At 41.0% G+C, this 22,285-nt stretch overlaps 1 long non-coding RNA gene and 1 gene segment (V, D, J or C); one reads left to right on the top strand and one right to left on the bottom strand.

The window, feature by feature from the left end:
- Window positions 1-22,285, top strand: part of LOC131508845 (T cell receptor beta variable 12-3-like) — a 140,116-nt gene that overhangs the window by 40,344 nt on the left and 77,487 nt on the right.
- The window catches only part of LOC131508852 (uncharacterized), a 60,639-nt gene that overhangs the window by 322 nt on the left and 38,032 nt on the right, over window positions 1-22,285 (bottom strand). Inside the window, exons 1-4 of one of the 5 annotated variants that reach the window (XR_009260171.1) lie at window positions 20,812-20,898; window positions 11,346-11,707; window positions 9,113-9,313; window positions 1,247-4,648 (exon numbers count right to left, since the gene is read on the bottom strand). This is a non-coding gene — a long non-coding RNA (uncharacterized LOC131508852). Of the gene's footprint in view, window positions 1-1,246; window positions 4,649-9,112; window positions 9,355-11,345; window positions 11,708-11,894; window positions 12,002-20,811; window positions 20,899-22,285 lie in introns of those variants that run through there. The other 4 variants (XR_009260170.1, XR_009260169.1, XR_009260172.1 and 1 more) reach the window with 4 other exon arrangements.

The following is a 22,285-nucleotide window of genomic DNA, read 5'->3' as shown; positions in this document are numbered from 1 at the left end:
ACAAAGTGGTCAAGTTTCATATAATGTGTGTTTTAATCAGAGATGTCAGTGGGCTATGGGAAGTAACATGGCCGATTTTGGTGACACCAGGAAGGGCTTCAAAGAGAATGCAAAACCATGAGATGAAACTTCAACGATGAGTAGAATTTCATGAGGTAGACAAGCACCAACAGTGACAGGCTTAAGGAACTGGCAGGAGGGAGTGATGAGCTAAAGTCAGGAATGAAGATGGTCACCTCCACCCCCAGAACATGGCAACAGGAGATGATTTGGAGGAATGAGTGGAGCGAGGGTGTTAAGAGAGTTGACTTTCTATTTCCAGTGGGCCTTCTTTGGATACCTGCATAGAAATACCTAGTAAGCCCCTGTAAATGTACACCTGGCACTTGAGAGAGACAGTTGGACTTGAGAGAAATATTTGCATGATTAATCATCAGACAGGAGGTCAGTATTAGTTTACAAATGCTCTTTATGTTGTCTGTATGGTTTCTCCCTCTGTGGTCTGACCCAAATCTATCAAATTAAAAGGCTAATGGTGTTAGTTCTTAGGACTTCATTTGTTTACAAATATTTATTTGATCACATAATTCTGCTTGCAGAAATGAATGACAGTTTATATTGTTCAGACTGTCCCTTCCATTGCATGTAACTAAAAATGCTGGATGAAATATATTCTTAATTATTCTTGGAAGCAGTTAAGAACCTTAGTCTGTTCTCCTGAAAGGCCCTGTATTTCCCAGGACAAGCAATTTCTGGGAAGATGTGGGGAGTCCCTGACCATTACATATAAGCCTGGGCTTCGTGCATTTTATTTGGTTTCATTTCTGAATTGTTAACCTTGGATTTCTTCTCTCATGTATTCTGTGGAAGCTTGACTCACACAGAAGCCAAAATACTGAGGAAACAGAAATGGGAAAGAGACACTAACCTACGAATAGGATTTACAACCCTGAAATATGGTGTGACGAACACTAGCCCTCATTGCAACTAATGTCCTTGGACCATAGTAAAGAAACCATCCGAAACGGGATGGATCTAAGATGCTTTACTTTGTCCAGACCATGTTCATTGATACCTTCTGACAATAATTTCCTGAGCAGGCTGATATAGTCATGGACCAGTAGGAGACACAGCCCCTGGAGTTTGCTCCTCCATGGGTACAAACCATATTCCAGAGGTGATAGAATGGGGTGAGGTTATCTGTCCAATGAAAGAAAGGAAATTAAAGGGAGGACAGTAGGAGACAGACAATCTCGCTTTTCTTTATTATCTTGGATACAACTTGAAAGGATACAGATTTCCTCCTGTCAGTTGACAAATTTAGAAAACAAAGACTTAACAGGATTTTAAAACATCCACTCTAAAACTATTGAACCATTTACCTTTTCAGAGTGATCTTGATACTAAAAAGAACTGCTTAGCTGTGACGTTTCATAATAATTCCTATTATTATTATTATTATTTCCTCCATTCCCATGACCAAATTGTAAGAGTTATTACATGAAATGGAAATCAAAAAGTAAAAATATCACTAGGTCTTTCCTTAGCAAGTTTTGAGGAGCTATTATGCCTATTAATGAGGAAGGGCAATTTATATAAAAGTATAATCAAAGAGCTGTAGCATTTCTTGGGAACAGTAAACATAATTTCTGAATTTAAAAATATACTGGAAGCAATCAAAAGTAAATTAGGCTAGCCAGAAAACCAATTTTCTAATTGTATGCACACTCAGGGAATATTCCAGGATTCTGAGGAAATAGAAAAGGATATGGGAGAAAAATAACATTACAACAGCTTTATTCATGATGACTTCAAATGGAAAAACACCCCAACATCTATCAATAATGCAATAGATAAATAGTGCGACATTTATACACTAGAATAAAATATAACAAAAGAATCAAATATTATTTGCCAAATCATGGCTGAATCTCATCGACCTAACGTCGAACAAAGAGTGCATAGCGTATGAAGTTAAGGTAGTGGCTGCATGTGGAGGCATTTTTAATTTTCTTAGAGGGAAGCATGAGAGAGGTTTCTGGGGTTCCAAAAATGTCCTATATCTTGATCTGGCTGGTAGTTATCTGAGTGCATTCATTCTGAGATTCAAGAAGCTGTACACTTAAGATTTGTGCAGTCTACTATATGGATTATATATCTCCCTTTAAAAGCTTAGAAAAACAACCACTGCCACCACCCCAAAATGTACTGACTTAAAACACATATATAGTCTCTCTCATGGTTCTGTGGGTTGAATGGGCTCTTCTAGGCAGTGCCCACTTGGGGGCTCTCATGTAATGACAGACAGTCACTGGGGCTGGAGATACTTGAAGGCTCAGCCAGGCTGGACATCCCAGGTGGCTTCCTGATGCCCATGTCTGATACCTCACCTGGGACGGCTGGAGCAGCTGTAGACCACCCAGCATGTCTCTTTTCTCCACAGAGCCCTTCAATGCGGTTAGGTAGGTTTCGTCACCGCACGGTGGCCTCGGGGTAGTTAAAACTATTACATACTGGCTGGTTTCCCCAAGAGTGAGCATTCAAGAGACCCAGGTGGAATCTATAAAGCCACATATGAAAATCATACAGTGTCACTTCCCCCCACATTCAAGTCAGCCCAGATCTTTATAGGAATGGGAATGCTGGGAAGGATGGTTCTTCTGGGTGCCATCTTTGAGAAGTAGCTACCAGAATGTAATAAATTGGTACTGCTAATCCTGTTCCTCACTGCTTTTAGACCAATGATGACTTCAGAGTATAATGACAGCTACTTCATTTGCAAATATTTTTCTTGAGGTCAACTCTAATCAAGAGCTATAACACAAAGTTCTGGGAAATGCATTTATTCCACAGTTCAGTTGATGATGAGTATGAAACACCATAGATATATACCTGATGGCTGCTGGTCCTCAAGAAGAGTAGAAAGAGTTTCTTCTGATCCAGGAGCCTCCAGACACTTCATCCCTTATACATCATAATGTTGTGCAGATGTAATACATTACAAGGCACATTCACCTACTCTTTGCAGAAAAAGTACAGTTATGGTGAAAAGTGGCCTCATCATAATGCGGTCTGCCCCCACCATGAAAAAAATACAGCCACAAGAGCATGTCAGATGCCCTTTAATACATACATCAGTATTTTTCACATAGTAATCTTTAGTACACAATATTATATTCACTATGATAAAAATCTATGTCACTATGCTACAAACATAATTTGTTGGATCAAGCCTAATCCCACCTTCCTTAGTTACTCACTCCAGATATACAGAACTAAATATTCATGAAGCAAAACTGGGAGGTTGTTATAAGAATAAAAGTATAATGTTTTGGAGAAAAATCTTCAGTTTCTTTGAAATTGCTATACATTTCTAAGCACGAGCCATTTAAATAAATATTCCAGCATGTTCAAAGCAGAAATAATTCCCTAAATCTCCTACAACCTATTTCCATTGGCCAATACTTAGCCTATGACCTGTATCATGGGGAAATAGCTGTAAACAAATTATCCTCGTAGGCTTCACAGTGATTTACACAGAGATGTGCAAACTACGATAAATAGCTATGTTTAGTATTAAGACCATCCATATGACGGCGACCAGCATGAGATAGTCGTGAAATAAATACTTCATTTAGAAGATGAGAAATTGTCTTTATCATCAGTATGAAGAAACATTGAACTTATAGCCTAGAATTTCTGATGCTCACTCATGATTGTTTATCGCCACGATTGTTAGTGACTAACAATCATCAGTTGTCTGACTTACTTTGAGGATATGTTACAGAAGTAAAGAATAGGCGATAATTCCTTTTAATGCACAAACATACAGCTTTTTTCATGAGTAAAGCTAAGAAACTTCTTTAAGTCAATTCAATGATCTGGGTCTTAGCGCATGTTCTATAAAGTTAGGAGTAGAATTAGAACATCTGAGGCCCCTTTCAGCTCTTTGATAGATCCTGCATCACTGGAAAAAAACATCACCACGAGAGGGCAGATTGGAGCATCTTCAGGAATATGTAAGCAGTGGTCCATCCTTCTAGGGGTGGAGAAAGGGAGAATGAGATACAGTGAGAGAGGTGTGATATGAGGCCAGTATCTGAAGATGCTCATGCTTCTGCTGCTCCTGGGGCCCAGTATGAGCCTTACAATCTGAGTAGTTGGGGCAAGTGTGCGTGTGTGTCTGGGTGTGTGTGTGTGTGTGTGTGTGTGTGTGTGTGTGTAATGGCATGAGTGGAGCAGTAGGCAGAGGTTGTGGATTATTTTATGCAGATCAAAATGAGGGGGGACATTCTTGCTCTCTGGAGGTATGAAGGGAAAGGTGAGAAGTCACCAGGCAGGGGAGGTGGGGGATTATGGTCCTAGGGGGTCTAACAGGAAGATTTCACAGAACAGCAGGAATCTCTGGGTGCCGTGAGTTTTCCGCCTGTGGTACAGGCCTCCTTCACCTCTTTGACCTCTGTGTCAGCAGGTTCTGGGCTTGGTGTTCTCGTCTCTCAGGATCCAAGGACAGCTGTCTGTAAGAGTGGAACCTCTGTGATGATCGAGTGCCATTCGGTGGGCATTCAAGCCACAACTGTGTTTTGGTATCGTCAGTTCCCGGAACAGGGTCTCACGCTGATGGCAACTTCTAATGTGGACTCCAAAGCTGCATATGAACAAGGTTTCTCTGAGACCGAGTTTTCCATTAGCCATCCAAATACAACATTTTCATCTCTGACGGTGATGAGTGTGAAACCTGCAGACAGCAGCCTCTACTTCTGCAGTGCTAGTAACACAGCGCTGGGCAGAGACCAGAGACCCAGACAAGAACCCTGTCAACAGCCACCCTCTTCCCCACCTCACCGAACTCCTGGAGCCTTGTGGAAGGAATTGCGGAGAGAAAAAAACCACAGCTTTTCTGACTGAGACATCTGTGAGCTTGTGTGTGTGTGTGTGTGTGTGTGTGTGAGAAAGAGAGAGAGAGAGAGAATATCTGAGTATGGAGTTGTTTCATAACTAGCAAGATGGAAACAGAGCTGGGCCTATAAAGTGGCCAAGCTACATAGAAATGTCCCTGGGCTAAAAGCTGTAAAACCTAGGTATTTTTCCTGACTGTCCAACACACACACACACACACACACACACACACTCCACAGAGGCACAACACTGCCCAGCAATGGAGACATCACTGGGAGAACTTCACAGGCTTCTAGGAAGTCAGGGTTCCTTAAGTCTCCCATATCCTTGGATGCGCCCATTCTGAGCGTCCATTTCCTATCTTATACATGAGAGACTTTCCAGGTTATGAGTCTATTGGCTCTGTAATTCAACGTCCCACAAACATAATTTCCAGAAGTAGTTTACAGGAGTCTCAACCCAGTGGCTACAGCACATGCCCTACCTCAGGCGTGGCAGTGAGCAATTGATAGGCTCCTACCTATCACAACCTCCTACCACTGTGGTCGCTCCTCCATTCTGGAATATGGAAAGCAGTCTGACTACTTCTGACTGACCAATGTTCATTTAAAACTTTCTCTAAATATCCGAGTGTCATCTGTAATCTACTCTCTGGTGCCATTTAAAAAAATCAACTAAGGGGGTACCTGGGTAGCTCAGTCGGTTAAGCATCCAACTTGAGCTTGGGTCATGATCTCACAGTTTGTGAGTTCGATCCCTGCATCAGACTCTGTGCTGACTCTCAGAGCCTGGAGCCTGCTTCAGATTCTGTGTCTCCCTCTCTCTCTGTCCCTCCCCTGCTCATGCTCTGTCTCTCTCAAAAATAAATAAACATTAAAAAAAATTTTTTAATCGGTTAAGATTCTTTTATTTTTTCTAAGAAAAATGGACTATGGCTAATTTACTCCAGGTGACTCTTGATCAGTTACTCCCTTGAGAATTTGAAGCCCCTGATTTTATAGATTTGATGATTATCCTCCTTTTAAGAAAAGGTATAAGAAAAAAACATTAAATATTGTTCCTAATATCAAGATCCATGAGTCCTTTTAGCCGGACACATTGTTTTCTCCTTATAAGAATATAGGGCAAAAAGAAAATGTTTTACAAGATCCTTTGAAAGACCCCAGTCTAAATTATTTTTGAGGAACATATTTGTAGTCATTCTGAAAGCATAGAGTCATAAAATAAACCACTTCAAATAACTAATGAAATTAAGATTAGATGCTATGGTTGTCATTTTTCCTTGCTCCAAAAATGTTCATAAAAACAATCAAAATAACATCCACCTTCGAAGCTGTTACTTGATTGTAAGTAAAACCTCTGGATGCACTATCCCCAAAGGGGTGTGGGTAGAGAGGGCTCAGACTTTTGAAATTAATCCTCTTACAAGCAGAGGGCTGAAACCAGGATGGACAACAAGTGAGTGTCTTGGGTAGAAATCGAAAAGCCAGTAGAAAATCTCTTAGACAGTTTTAAGATTCTTGTAAAAAACTTCCAATTCACTGTTTGCCTCTTATAAGCAGAGGGCTGAAAACAGGATAGACAACAAGTGAGTGTCTTGGGTAGAAATTGAAAAGCCAGTAGAAAATCTCTTAGACAGTTTTAAGATTCTTGTAAAAAACTTCCAATTCACTGTTTGAAAGGAAAGCAAGCGTTTTATTCTGATATAGTCCCACTTGTCTATTTTTTGCTTTTGTTGTCAGTGCCTTTAGGGTGATAAAAAAATCAGCGCCGAGACCATAGTCAACAAGATTTCCTGTGTTTTCTTCTAGAAGTTTTACAGTTCCAGACCTTATGTTTAAGTCTTTGATCAAGTTTAAATTGATTTTTTTGTGCATTGTACAAGATAGGGGTCCATTTTCATTAATTTGCATGTGGATATCCACTTTTGCCAACACCATTTGTTGAAGAGACTGTCCTTTCCCACTATGGCACCCTTGTCGAAGGTCAAGGTAGGTTTATTTCTGGGCTTTCTATTCTGTTTCACTGGTCTATATGTCTGTCTTTATGTCAGTATCATACCCTTTTAATTATTATAGCTTTGGTGCTCACTTCGGCAGCACATATACTAATTATTATAGCTTTGTATGGAATTGGAGAAAATATTTGCAAACCATATACCTGATAAAATGTTAGTATCTAAAAATGTATAAGAAACTCCTACAACTCAATAGCAAATTGAAAAATAATAAATAATAATAATTTTAAAATTGCTGAAGGACTTGAATAAGCATTCCTCAAGACATGTAAATGGACAGCAGTTAGATCAAAAGGTGCTCACGAAAGACCATTCATCATCAGGGGAGTGCAAGTCAAAACCAAAATGAGATATCACTTCCCATGGCTATTATCAAAGGAACGAAGATAAGTATTGGTGAGGATGTGGAGAAACTGGAACCCTCCTACACTATATGATGGGGCTGCTATGGAAAACAATATGGAGGTTCCACCAAAAATTTAAAGAAAATTTTTTAATTAGAAAAGAAACTTAAACACTACCACCCAACAAATTCTTCTTCTGAGTATTTAGCTAAAAGAACTGAAATCAGGATCTTGAGGAGAGATCTGCACCCCCATTATTCACAACAGCCAAAATATGGAAGCAACGCAAATGACCATCAATAGGCAAATGGATAAAGAAATGTGGTGTATACATATCATAGAATATTATTGAACCTTAAAAAAGAAGGCAATCTTGCCATTTGCAACAACATGGATGTTGTTGGAGAGCAAAGCCAGGTGAAATGAGCCAGTCACAGAGAGATGAGTAAAGCATGACTCCACTTATATGAAGTATCCAAAGTAGTTAAACTCCCAGGAGCAGAAAGTAGAATGGTGATTGCCAAGGTCTATGGGAAGAAGGAAATGGGGATTTGTTGGACTGATATAAAATTCAGTTATGCAAGATGGAGACTTGCTCGAGATCTGCTATTCACACAGTTGTACAACGTAGTGCCTATCCTTACCAATGTTGTGTTGTGCACTTCAAACTTTGTTAAGAAGGTAAGTCCCATGTTAACTGTTCTTGCCACCAAAACACAAACACACACACACACACACACACACAAAACAAAGGGATAAAGGGAAACTTTTGGAGCTAACACATACATCTGTTACTTTCATTGTGGTGCTGGATTCGTGGGTGTATGCCTATCTCCAAACTCATTAAACTCTATACATTTTATATGTGCAGCTCTCTGTGCATCAATGATGTCTCAATAAAGCTGTTCAAAAATAAAAGGAAAGTAAATCCGAGACAGAAGGAAAGGGCCCCTTTTCTAACCCACTAACTTAACTTATTAAAGGGAATTGGTTGCTTGCCTGGATGCCCTGATGAGCTCAGAGGATGAGAAAAGAGACAACTGACTGCAGTTTAATGAGAACAGAAACCCTAGCCCCGTGTTCCTAAGCAACAGGAGCTCATACATCTTCTTTCTGAAAGAGGCATAAAAAGCCTCAGCAACCACTACCTCCTGTCTAGGTTAAAGTTTCAAAGTCATGGGAAAAAAATATGTGTTGCGATCCGGTGTCTCTGCCCTTGTATCAGTCAGGCACGGGCAGGGTATTGTGTGGACCCAGGTGTCTCTGCCTATGACACAGGGAGACCTAACAGAGCCACAGAGCAGATTCTAGAGGACGTCGTGTTTAAGACGACATCCTAAAGATGAGCCGGAGTTAATTAAGTGGAACTGGGGATAATGAACCGACAGGCATGCCTGGAAGAGTCGGTGCAACACTTTTCAGCTAGGAAAGCAATTGGTGTAATTAATGAAAGGTGCAGTAGGGAGGCATGAGCAAAGAGGGAGGAAGAGGGTGAGTACAAGATGAGACGGGAGAGAGCTAAAACTTTGGGACATTTAGCAAAACTGGAAGAATGAAAGCATACGATCCTTGATGATGGAATGTACAAAGAGAAGAGAATCTAGGACAGAAACTGTAGGAGCACTCGCACTTAAATGCGGCTAGAAAAGGTTGAGAAGGCAAATTATACCAATAAAGCATCAAACAATATTAGATTAATAACTGAGTAAATGTGTAGCAATTACTAGTAACAATTCTGTGCGGTATGGAGGCAGGCTACCACACCAAGGGCTGCTTGGGTCCTAGTCCCCCTCTAATACTGGAGGTGCTTGGCTGCTCCTTCACAACGTGGAACCGGCAACCCCCCACTCACCTCCTGGCAGGTGAAGGCAGGGAGGGATCAGAGGTCGGCTGACGAATTTGCCCCTTTGACCACTAGGGGGTGATGTGGGTCTTCTTGTAAAATAACCTCCAATGCCTAAGGAGCAAGCATAGATCTTCCTCCATCTAAGAAGCTGTCGGATACTTTTGGTACCTCAGGTGAGGTACTTTCGGTGCTGGTTGGAAGAATATCCTGGTGATTTGCAGGATATTAGAAGCAGAAAATTTAAAAATCTGAAGTAAGTGGAGGTACGTACCATGAAAATAAATAAGTAAACCCAAAAGGAATAGTGTTCCAGTTTCCGCAGTATCATCATCAATGCAGCACTAATTAAAATCACAAGATTGCCCTACCAATACTCTGGTTTCTCTTCAGATTATATAACTCTCTTGCTTTTTACAAAAGATTGCCCCACCGATCACCCAATTATTTTATAACTTAATATAATGGGAAAGGCATAAATAAATAGACAAATTGAAAATAATAGGAAGACTTGGGGCACCTGGGTGGCTCAGTCAGTTAAGCGTTGGACTTCAGCTGAGGTCATGATCTCATGGCTTGTGGGTTCAAGCCCCATGTCAGGCTCTGTGCCAACAGTTCAGAGCCTGGAGCCTGCTTTGGATTCTGTGTCTCTGTCTCTCTCTGCCCGTCCCCCACTCGTGCTCTCTCTCTCAAAAATAAACATTTAAAAAAAGAAAATAATATGAAGATTAAATGCCTATAAGGCAGTTAATATATGACAGCCATCATTGTGGGAATATAAGGGAATGATGGAATAGACAGTAAGTTATTCTAGAATAAGTGGTTATCCATGGAAGGGAGGATGAATTGAAACCCTTCTTTACAACATAAGCAAAAATAAGTTCTAGATGAATTAAACACTTAAATTAAAAATTCTAAATGCTCATTGTTTTGGTACATAAAATGGGAATGTATCTTTATGAACTTAGGTTATGGGAGCAATTTTAATAAAAAATTTAAAAATGTATGCCCCCCCCAAAAAAAAGAATGATAGACTCTACCAAATTAAGAAATTCAACCAAAAAAAATCATAAAGAGAATGAAAACACAAGTGACAGATTGAGATATTAATGACATATATAACTGACAAAGGTTTGGTTCACAGAATATACAAAGAACTGTTACAAATTAATAATAGCTAGTCAACCACAAAGAAATATGAGCAAAGAGCCATTTACAGAAAACACTCATGGTCTAGAAATATGAAAAATATACTCAACTTCCTTAGCAATCAGAAAGATGCCAAATGGAAGTGTAGCGGGATCCATTTTAACCTGACAACATTAAAAGGATATTAACTACTCTTTAAGTCTTGGATGTGGAGAATTTGAAAACACTCACGAACTGTTGATGGGACCATTTATGTGGCTTGACTAATGTGGAAAGCATCTTGCCACATTATGTAAGTGACATGGACACTTTAAGGCTCAGTCTTCAATTCCCAGGTGTAGAGGAAATCCTGCACCGAGATATGCAGGAAAATGTACAAAAATGGAGCACTGTTTGTAGTAGCATTAAAACATAGAACAAACGCTTATTCAAGAATGGATAATGAATTTTAGCAAATGAGTGGAATAGAGTAGAATGCTACATATTAGTAAAAACGAATTATCTAAAATCATATGCATCAACATAGATTAATATCACAGACTTAATGTTGAAGGAAAAAAGAACATGTCACAGAGAAAATATGAACAAAATGATCCCCCTGAGATAAATTTCAAAGACATACAACATTAAATAATCTGTAACGTATAGATGTTTACTTAAGTACTACAAATATGACGAAAGGCCAGAGAATAAAAATATAAACTAAAGGGCAATGGAGACCTGGACATGGTGAGAAAAACAATGACAACTGGAAGAATATAAATTCTTAATCGTAACCCATTTCCTAAGCTGATTGCCTCAGGCGAGAGTAGTCATTCTATTGTTTCCCTAGATGCATCACGCGTTTGTCATAAATATTGTTTTGTATAGTTCAACATTTTTTCATATAAAGTAACTGCTCAGCGATTGTGTAAGTGTGGCAAAACTATGATTGATATACACGACGCTATGTGATTCATTGCCTGAGATGAAAGGGAGAAGGCAAATTGACAAGTTAAAAAGCAAAGAAGTGAATAATGTGTAAGTGACTTTATAAAAAGTAGCAAAAGAACAGAGTCTGGGAAAAAGAAAATGAAAGCAGGTTGAAACTCACCCTAGTGGTTTTCAGCAGCTCTCCCTGCCCTCCCACGTCCTATGAAATATTTTGGACTCGTACACACAGTGGCTGTGAAGCCAACGGCAAGCGATCGCGTCACAAGGAGGTTCTGATGGGGACGGGGAAGCCTTAAAGCAAAGGCCGTGTGCCATTGCTTTTCCCCTGAGCCCACCATGTGCTTCAGACTTCTCTGCTGTGTGGCCCTTTTTTTCTGGGGAGCAGGTAAGCTTCTTGGATTCCGTTTCTGGACTTTCTCCCGTGGCTGTAATATCAGTCTGCCTCCTGGGCTTTTTCTCCAGTTTCTGTCTCTTTCCTCCACAGGCTCCATGGACACCCAGGTCACCCAGAGTCCTAGATACCTGGTCAGAGGGAAGAAACAGACAGCAAAGATGAATTGTATCCCTGTAAAAGGACACAGTTATGTTTATTGGTATCGACGAAAGCTGGAAGAGTTCAAGTTTTTGGTTTACTTACAGAATGAAAATATTCTTGATAAGATAGAGAAGTTTGAAGATCAGTTTTTGGCTCAATGCCCCAAAAACTCACCCTGCAGCCTGGAAATCAAGTCCACTGAGCCAGGGGATTCAGCCCTGTATTTCTGTGCGAGCAGCGAATCCACAGTGCTGAATGTCAGCTTTTCTTAGAACACAAACACATCATGGACCCAGCCCAGGAAATATGTGGTATATTAGGTAGGTAGGAACTAACAGAAACCCAGTGTGGAGGAGCATAAACCAGAAGGAAAAAACGGTAGACAGCAACTCTAGGTGAGCAGAAAGGGATGTTTAAAACAGCTGATGGGGACAGAAACCCAAGGAGAGAGAAGGAAAGTGTAAAAAAAGCGCTCAGGTTCCCCACTTTGCAGGATATCTGGCAAAGAAAAGAAGGAAAGACCCAAGATACCTTTTTTCCCCATGAATCTGGTGGAGTTTTAACAATCTCTATGAAAATATGTAATTCTGTGCTTTTACCTGGCAAAGGATAATGGGTAGGTCACCCGTCTTTCATGTGAACCCTGACCATTTGGGCCAACACATTTCTTTGAACCAGACCCAGAGACTTATTAGGGTTCATAACTCCTCACAGCTGTCCCTTCCCTAGAAACTTGGTAGGAAACTCAGTAACCCCCTCCTTCCAGAATACTACAATTATGCAACTTTTAAAAGCAACTTTCTTGGGGCATAACATACACACCATAAAATGTATCCATTTTAAGTATGGATTTCAAAACTTTCTGACCAATTTTGACACCCATGTGACCAGCACGACATTCAAGATATAGAACATTTCCTACTCCCCAAAACATTCCCCCAAACTCTTTCACTGAGGCCTTTGCTAATTTCTGTCAGCACCACTATGAATTTTTTTATCAGACGCACCTTGCACGTATTTTGTTGAATTTTTCCTATTCATTTTAAAGAAATGTACTGTGAATGTGCTTTTTAATATTCATAAGAACTTTATTCAAATATTTTCCACCAAGATTTCACATTAGCCCAATTCAGTTTAGTCTTTGCATTTTCAACTGATGCCTCGCCATAAGTACATTACGTAAAATACAGACCTTCTTGAGAAGACGGTCGATCACCAGCAGGTGTATGTGAGCTCACAATGTCAACCTCACCTCCTCTGTGAACCACTTAAGTATCAGTCTGCTCTGCTGTCAGGTAAAACATACTAGTTCAAACATATTGGTAAAAGTTGCGAAACTTCTGCAGAGTGCCCTCTAAGATGAGGTTTGGTGGTGGAAATACGCGGGAGTTAAGAATAATAGAAGGGTGTGTTGTACCTGCAGCACGTGACTTGGAGTGGAGCTGGGGCGCCGCAGCCCTGCTGGTCCTGCCGGGAACCCTCTTCTTGTTCCCCTCGGGGGCCATTTTGTCAGGTCCTTGGTCCTGCAGCACAGGATCACCTTTCTCCTCACCTTCCTACCCAATCAGTTCAGTGTTCCTGGCTTTCAGTATCCAGATCAGCAATCTCTTCCTTTTGATTGGATTGTTTAGGCCACTTACTTTTAATAGAATTAATATATTTGAGTGAAAATGCCACATCTTGCTCTTGTTTCCTATGTGTTCCATTTACCCTATTTCTTCTTTCCCCTTCTAGGTAACCATTTTTATTTTTCTCCTGGCTTATTCTTTCACTGTTTGTTTTGAAAATATATAAACATCCCAATGCAAATGGGTGCAGCCACTCTGGAAAACAGTAGGGAGGTTCCTCAAAAAACTAAAAATAGAACTACCCTAGGACCCAGCAATTGCACTACTTGGTATTTATCCACGGGATACAGGTGTGCTGTTTCAAAGGGACACATTCACTCCCATGTTTATAGCAGCACTATCAACAGTAGCCAAAGTACGGAAAGAGCCCAAATGTCCATCGATGGATGAATGGATAAAGAAGATGTGGTAGATAGATAGATAGATAGATGATAGATACAACACACAATGGAATATTACTCAGTGATCAAAAAAGAAGGAAATCTTGTAACAATGCGGATGGAACTAGAATGTATTATGCTAAGTGAAATAAGTCAGTTGGAGAAAGACAAATACATGATTTCACTCATATGTGGAATTTAAGAAATAAAACAGATGAATGTAGGGGAAGGGAAGGAAAAATAAGATAAAAACAGAGAGAGAGAGACAAACTCTAAGAGACTCTTAAATACAGAGAACAAACTGAGGGTTGCTGGAGGGGAAGTGGGTGGACAGATGGGCTAAATGGGCATGGGCATTAAGGAGGGCACTTGTCGGGATGAGCACTGGGTGTTATATGTAAGTGATGAATTACTCAGTTCTACTCCTGAAACCATTATTACACTATATGTTAACTAACTTGTATTTAAATAAAAAATAAATCTAAAATTTTTTTTAAATTAAAAAAAATTATAAGAATAAAGAAAAAAAATTTTAAATAAGAAAATATATAAACATCCCAGATGGTGAAGTACCTCACCAAAGGCATGGAATGGGAACGGGTCATGGAATCTTTTGCAATATGGGAAAAGACGTTTAATAATACGACTTTTCATTATTTACTCCTTTGAGCTGCCTCTGAAACCTGACACAGCTTAGCAATGAATGTGACAAGGATCTTGAATGCACCAGAATGGTCTAAATTTGGTCAACAAGAAGACTATATATGTGTGTATACACACACACACACACACACACACACGCACATATATTACCATTCATTGGGATCTGATGTGTCTCAGAATTAGTTACATTTGCTATTGTAAGAGGTTATTTTACAGTTTATACTGTGTAGATTTTTTGCTATTCCATTTTGGAGATATTATTTCCAGTTGCAGAGTTCCTTTGCATAAAGCCTCACTCTTCCATGCAAGAAACTATATCTCTATCACACTGTGTCACTGTCACTCTCTATTCCGGTAAGTTCCATCAAGAATCGCATAGACGTCATGATAAAGAAGATGAGGAAGAGGAGGAGGAGGAAGGGGAGGTGGAAGGTAGCTGATATTGAAGACGGTACATAGAAAGCTAGATTATAGAAACTGTATCACATTCTCAGGACTAGAATACAACTACACTAAGTACCCATGATGGTCAAATTTAGGTCTGCAAATCAGTCTAAAGTAGTGGTTTACATTTTTTCTTCTTCTTTAAAAAAAAATCAGGACACTTTTGACAAATCTGAGACTTGTGGGCCAACTATTTCTGGGAATATATGAGCTTCCTAATGCTTCCTTCCACATATTGCAATGCGAATCATATCCTCTTTCAAAGCAATCATCCTGGGGCACCTGGATGGCTCAGTGGGTTAAGCATCTGACTTCAGCTCAGGTTATGATCTTGCTGTTCACAAGTTTGAGCCCCACATCGGGCTCTGTGCTAACAGCTCAGAGCCTGGAGCCTGCTTCGGATTCTGTGTCTCCCTCTCTCTGTGGCCCTCTCCTGCTCATGCTCGCTCTCTCTCTCAAAAATAAATGAAAAAATAAAAAAAAGCAGCAATCCTAATCTGTGACCTATGGACCTCCAAAGTGTGCATAGATGGGATTCAGGGAATCCATGAATTTGAATGGGATAAATGTTATCTTTATCTTCACTAACCTCTAACTAAACTATAGACCTTAGTTCATGATAGATACAGCTAATAAACATAGCACTGTTCACAGTACCTGGACAAAGGCAATAATAGAAATCATAGATATTTTGCATATATTACAGTTGGTATGAAAGTCATAGATATTTTTATACCTCATTACATAAAATAAATATCATTTACTCTTATTACTACTTTGAATAAGGGTAGTTTTCAATTCACCAGAATATATTTTTTAATAACTTTTAAAGATGTCATATTAACATATCATAAATTTATTTTAAAATATTTTGATAACTGCATTTCAGAATAACTGGCTTCCTTCATAATACAATATATTCTATTTCGTGGGTTTAATACATTATTCTGAGAAGGAGTCCTTAGGATTCACTGGAGGTCCAAAGGGGTCCATGTATGAATAAGGTTAAGAGTCCCTGCATGAGGAATGAGATCCTCAGCTTTGCAGATGTGATTGAGAACTTGAAGCCTAGACCTGGTCATTGGAGGCAATTCTTTCTCTGAGTTCTACACTCACTGCTGCACTTTCTGATGCTCCTAATTCTATATCATTATACCACTGCCTTTCCTTCTCTCTCTCTCTCTCTCTCTCTCTCTCTCTCTCTCTCTCTCTCACACACACACACACACACACATGCATGAGTAGGGGAGGGGCAGAGAGAGAGAGAGAGAGAATCCCAAGCAAGCCCCACACTGTCAGCGCAGAGTCTGGTGAGGGCCTCGAACCCAGAACAGCGAGATCATGAGGCAAAACCAAGAGTTGGACGCTTAACTGACTGAGCCACCCAGGTGCCCCATGAAATTGTCTTTTATTACAGATGACCTCAGACATAAAAATAAAGAAACCATTAATCTACCAAAATAATAGCATTTAAGAAATAATTAACCTGTTGGGGCACCTGGGTGGCTCAGTCGGTTGGGTGGCCGACTTCAGCTCAGGTCATGATCTCGCTGTCCGTGAGTTCGAGCCCCGCGTCGGGCTCTGTGCTGACCGTGCAGAGCCTGGAGCCTGTTTCGGATTCTGTGTCTCCCTCTCTCTCTGACCCTCCCCCGTTCATGCTCTGTCTCTCTCTCTCTCAAAAATAAATAAAATAAATTAAATAAATTTTAAAAAATTAAAAAAAAAAGAAATAATTAACCTGCAATTATTTATTTTCATTTATCTAAAACTCTCAAAAAGAAACTATGTTATGCAATGAATTTACATTAATTGCATGCATTTCAACTCAATACTGGAAACTGATATTTTAGTTAGCTAGCACAATTCTGTGTCAGTAAATGTCCGATTTTCTCTGACATAGTACTAATTCCACAAATCCCATGGATTACAACACCAGGTCCAGAGAATAATAATAGCAAACGCAAATATGGTGCTTATTCTGTATGAAGAACTATCCTAAATTCCTTATTTATATAAAGTTCACAACAACTTTTGAAGTAGGTACTCATGATACCCATCTTACCAATAAGAAAATAAAATTACAGGGAAGCACGAGACTTGTCCACCTTTAGGTAACTACTAAATGTCCGGACCAGGACGCAAGCCCAGGCCCTACTCCGGGCCCCAGGGGAGGGTGGGCTTAGGACCCTTTGCTATCACCAAAATCACTCAAGGAGTCTGTGCTCCATCTACCGTATCAATTATAATAAATACAGAGGATGGGCAGAATTGGCTTTATCTTATAACCACGAACAATTCGAACATGTTCTTGTATCTGCAACAGTATTGACAGGAACAGGGCAGTTGATAGACAAGCAATAGACTCTGAAAATTGCAGGCATTTCTTTTCCAAGCTCTCGTCACAGCGAGCACAGAGGCACGCGGTGTATCGGGTGTGACTGACCGGGAAACGGGGAACCTGGTCCTCTCACCACTCGGGATCTTGTCCCTTTAGAAGGGATATAAAGAGCTGCGTAGGCAGAAGACGCAAGTGACTTGATCTCTGAGCCTTACTGTACCCATCTGCAAAATGAGCTTTGACAGTCATTCATCTTCTAGCGGTGATAACTTCTACATACTAAGTCAGGGGGAGCCCTATGTTCTAGTCCCCTCCCTTGGGCTCTCTCAGTCCGTGTCTAGACCTTCACAAAGACTCTACCCCTGTCATGGGCAGCTGCGCCCTCTGCTACGTGGCCCTGTTTCTCCTGGGAAGAGGTGAGCCCAACACCCAGTCAGCAAATTCCTATCCTGGGTGTGCAGCCCCCCACTTGGCTACCTTGCTTACCTTGCTCTTACGATAGCGTTGGGCCCCCCCTTCTGGCCATTATCCTCAGCCTTTGTAGCCTTTCCCCCACAGGACCCACGCATGCTGAAATCTACCAGACTCCAGCAGTCCTGCTCAGCAGGGCTGGGCGCCATGTGACCCTGGAGCGTAAACAGAACTTGCGATACAATGCAATGGACTGGTACTGGCAGGACCCAGGCCGAGGTCTGAGGCTGATTTACTACTCAACGGCTGAAAAAGATGTTCAGAGGGGAGACGTAACTGAAGGCCACAGTGTCTCTCGAGAGGAGAAGGCGCTACTTCCTCTCACTTCCTCTCACTGTGAAGCTGGCGCACACCAGCCAAACAGGCTTGTACCTCTGTTCTGGAACCGCACCACAGTGGAGCATGGCCACTGGCCACCTGCACGCACACCTGCTGCAGCCCGTGGCCCCCTGTTGTAATCTTTCTGAACTCCCCCTCTGCCGAGTAGCCTTCCTGCACTCTCTGGATTCTTTTTTTTTTTTTTTTTTTTGCAATTTTTAAAAAAATTTTTCTTAATCCTTATTTATCGTTGAGAGACAGGGAGACAGAGCACAAGTGGGGGAGGGACGAGAGAGAGGGAGACACAGAACCCGAAGCAGGATCCAGGCTCTGAGCTGTCAGCCTAGACTCAGGGCTTGAACTCACAAACCCTGAGGTCATGACCTGAGCCAAAGTCAGACACTTAACTGACTGAACCACCCAGGCACCCTCTCTCTGGATTCTTAATCAAGCACTCAAGAGAACAGACCCAGGGGATACACTTAATTCTGTGCGCCTCCCGGGTTTTAATCACTCCTTTTACATTTATCTGTGTCTTTTCTTGAGATGTTACTGTGCCCGGTTCCCTTTCTGAATGCAAAGGATACAAAATTGAATAGAAACACATCCTTTCTGCCAGGAGCTAATAGTCTAGGAAGAGAGTAATTAGAATAGAATAGAATAGAATAGAGGGGTGGTATTGGGAGGTCATGAGGTCTGGGAGGGAAAACCAAGAGATTTCAAAGACGCTGGCAATATTTTATTTCCGGAGTGGGGTTATTTGTTCAAGTGCTTATTGTATTGGTATGTTATCAAATTATTGGATATATATTCAATATCAGTGTTTTAATGTGGAGAAAACAACCTCATTGAACAATTGAAGGAGAAAGGAGAAGCCTATGGAAAGGTATACATTAAGCTGTTAACATTACTTCCCTAGAATGGGGATGGGGAGGAAGGAAGGAAGAAAGTAAGCAAAAATAGATCACAAGAAAAGAAGTGTACTACTTAAATTAAAGGTTGATAGAAAAATCAGAGAAGAAAATGAGAGGTTATCTCACAATAAATGAACAAGCCAAAACATACCAAAAATATCAAGAAGGTGAAATATTCTGCAAAGCAGTGTTTAGCCTCAGAATCACAAAAACAACAGTAACGAAAGGGGCCTGTATTAAATGGAAAGATAATTAGATAATTAATCATCAAAAGCAATGCCCAGTCCTGGGTTAGAAACTGTGTTTAAATCCATGTAAAAGGGTTTTTTCAAACAGCTGCTAAACTGAATAAAAATTGGGTAGTAGATAAAATTAAAATGCATCGATAGTGAAAGATGATGATTATGAAAATTATATTAAGTTAATACAATTTTTTAAAAGGTTATAAAACAGTGTTCACAGAATGACATACTTTTTATCAAAGAGAATGTACACATGCACGCAGAGTGGGGGAGGAAAGGAGAGATCTGGAAAGACCATCACTAAGGTGTTAACAGGCATCATCTTTGGCAGTCATGTGGTTTTATCTTTATTTTCTAACTTTCTAAAAAATAGTGAGAGGCTAAGAGAAAAATTACCAGGTGTACTCACAACTGCAAAGAAAAGATCTTTCCCTTCCCCCGCCTTTCCCGAAACCACCCAGGGGTGCCCGGTCGTAGTCTGACATAAAGGCGGGAACCAATCAAGTTCTGCTGAATGGTTTGAAATAAAGGCGGGAACCAATCAAGTTCTGCTGAGCGTTCAAATTTAAATGTCAACCTATAAGAACTCTGTAACCTCAAAAAAATCCCTAACTTGTTTGTGCCTATCTATAAAAGAAGCTGTAAGATCCTTGCTCGGGGCCTCTTGCGTCACCGGCAACGAGTGCGGGGAGGACCGGGTTCGAACCTGCAATAAACGACCCTTGCCGCTTGGCTTTGGCTCTGGACTCTGGTGGCTTGTTTTCGGGGGGTCTCTCGAATCGGGGCATATCAATAGATGTTGTTTCTGTTGGCAAAACTAGATATAAAAAATTTTTAAGTGAATATTTCTAGGGGCTCCTGGGTGGTTCAGTCAGTGGAGCATCCAACTCTTGATTTCAGCTCAGATCATGATCCCACAGTAGTGGGATCGAGCCCCTCGTCGGGCTCTGTGCTGAGCCGGAAACTGCTTGGGATTCTCTCTCTCTCTCTCTCTCTCTCTCTCTCTCTCTCTCTCTCCCTGTGCCCCTCTTCTCCTGCTTGCACTCTCTCTCTCTCTCTAAAAAAAGAAAAAAAGACAAAGAGTAAATAAAATGAATATTTCTAAATGAATAAAACACAAACTGGGTGTATTTACTGAGCTGGGATAAAAGCTTTCCTTCCAATGTCATGATGTGTTTTAGCTCATTGACATGAAGCAGTTTCATGATGATTATGAGTCTGCAAAGCAATCACGTCACAGGAAGGTTCTTGATGGAGCCTGAAAAAGCCTCATCCTTTTGCTACTCTGATGCCACCATGGGCTCAGGGCTCCTCTGCTGTGCAGCCCTTTGTCACCTGGGAGCCAGTGAGTCCTGAGCACAAAAGAAAAATCCAGTTCCCGCTTGTCGACTCCCAGCCCCAAGCTCTTCCCTCACAGGATCCCTCCTGGGCTTTGTCTACAGCTTCTGTGTCTTCTTCTTAAAGGCTGTCTTGATGCCAAAGTCACCCAGACTCCAGGACATCTGGTCAAAGGCAAAGGACAGAAAACAAGGATGGATTGTATCCCCGAAAAAGGACATACTTTTGTTTACCGATATCAACAGACCCAGAAAAAAAAGTTTAAGTTTTTTAATTTACTTTCAGAACAATCAAGTGCTTACTCAAATCGACTTGCTCAAGGAGCGATTCTCAGCTAAGTGTCCCCCAAACTCACCCTGCAGCCTGGAAACCCGGTCCTCTGAACCTGGAGGCTCAGCGCCGTACTTCTGCGGCTATCGCAGAGCGCGGAAGTGTTAGCTCCTCTTAGTGCACAAACTCGTCGTGGACCCCACTCAGGAAGTGGGTGGCAAATTTGGTTGAAAGGAAGCAACAAGTCAACTGGAGCTAGCTTAAGCCACAGAGGCTTTAATACGAGGCTAAAAGATGTTCAGCAGCCATCAAGGAGAGATGGACAATTGTGCAAAAAAAACACCACTTGGGCCAGGGGCTGGAATGACTGCCTCTCGGGGCTCACTTTTCTTCTTGTTTCGTCCACTTCATGTTCTTCTCTCCCTGTGTTCTTTCTCTTTTCTTCCAGTCCTCACGGTGGAAGGTGATGATGAGATGGTAACTGAAGGTCACGAGTTCAGTTGTCATCATTCCACTGCAATGCTACTGACCAGCTCACCTCATTCTAAACCTGGGGTCAAATCCAGGGGAAACAATAACCTGGTCATGATCCAACCATGAGCCTTCTCCTAGAGCATTCAACCTTTACCACGTGTGCATGCACGCATGTATTTAAAATCATGTAAATCTTTATTATGCATGCAATTCTGCCTTTTAGATTCTCCCCACTCAGCTCACGTGAGTGAAACGCTTCATTCTTCTGTATGTACGTGTAGTCTGTTGCTTCTAAGTGAGTTACAGCGCTCCATGCCTGTTTCTCCGGGAAGACCCAGTTTTCCTCTGATGTCATGCCAGCTTTGAGTATGCTTGTATACAACGCTTCCTGGACCTGTAGGATCATTTTATAGGATTGTACATCCAGAATCATGACTGCTGAGACATCGAGTACCATTTGTGTGCATTATTTTCTGTATCTAGATACCATCAGAGGGCCCTGCAGGTTGGTGTATGAGTCTCAAATCTCACTTAAAAGTACATAAAGCTTCCCATATCCCCCACCCTCTTATGGTGTTATCCAGTTGTCTAGATTATTGCAGTCTAAGAAGGTAAAGAGATTCCAATCTCTCATCCACCCCCTTTCTCCTAGAACACCATCAGTGCTTACCTTAAAAATGCAGATGACAATTTAAGAAAAATAAATAAAACCAATAATTTAATAGGAAGAGAGAGAGAAGTTACTTTACACTCCTATACTATCAACTGGCAACAATCTAGAAAGCTGGATGATGGTCTCTCCCTCCCCACTTCTCCCATTTCCATTTTTTCTGACTGCTAATGAATTTGAGCCCTTCCTCATTAGATGGTGGTCCTGGATTTCTGTTCTCGAAATGGTCTATTTGTATTCTTAGGCCATTTCTCTACTGAGAGTTCTGTATTTTTCTCAAAGGCTTGTAGATATCAGTCCCTTTTTTATTTTAGAATAAAGCTGAAATATCGCCTCCCTATATGGTGCACCCCTGTCTCAAACTTCAAAGAGCCAGTAGGTATGGAGAGAAACAGGTGGGTATCCTCTGAGCAGG

This window comes from Neofelis nebulosa, chromosome 4, assembly GCF_028018385.1.
Source record: "Neofelis nebulosa isolate mNeoNeb1 chromosome 4, mNeoNeb1.pri, whole genome shotgun sequence".
Taxonomy (NCBI): domain Eukaryota; kingdom Metazoa; phylum Chordata; class Mammalia; order Carnivora; family Felidae; genus Neofelis; species Neofelis nebulosa.
Note: the sequence above shows the minus strand (reverse complement) of the source record. Positions and strands in the feature narration are given on the sequence as shown.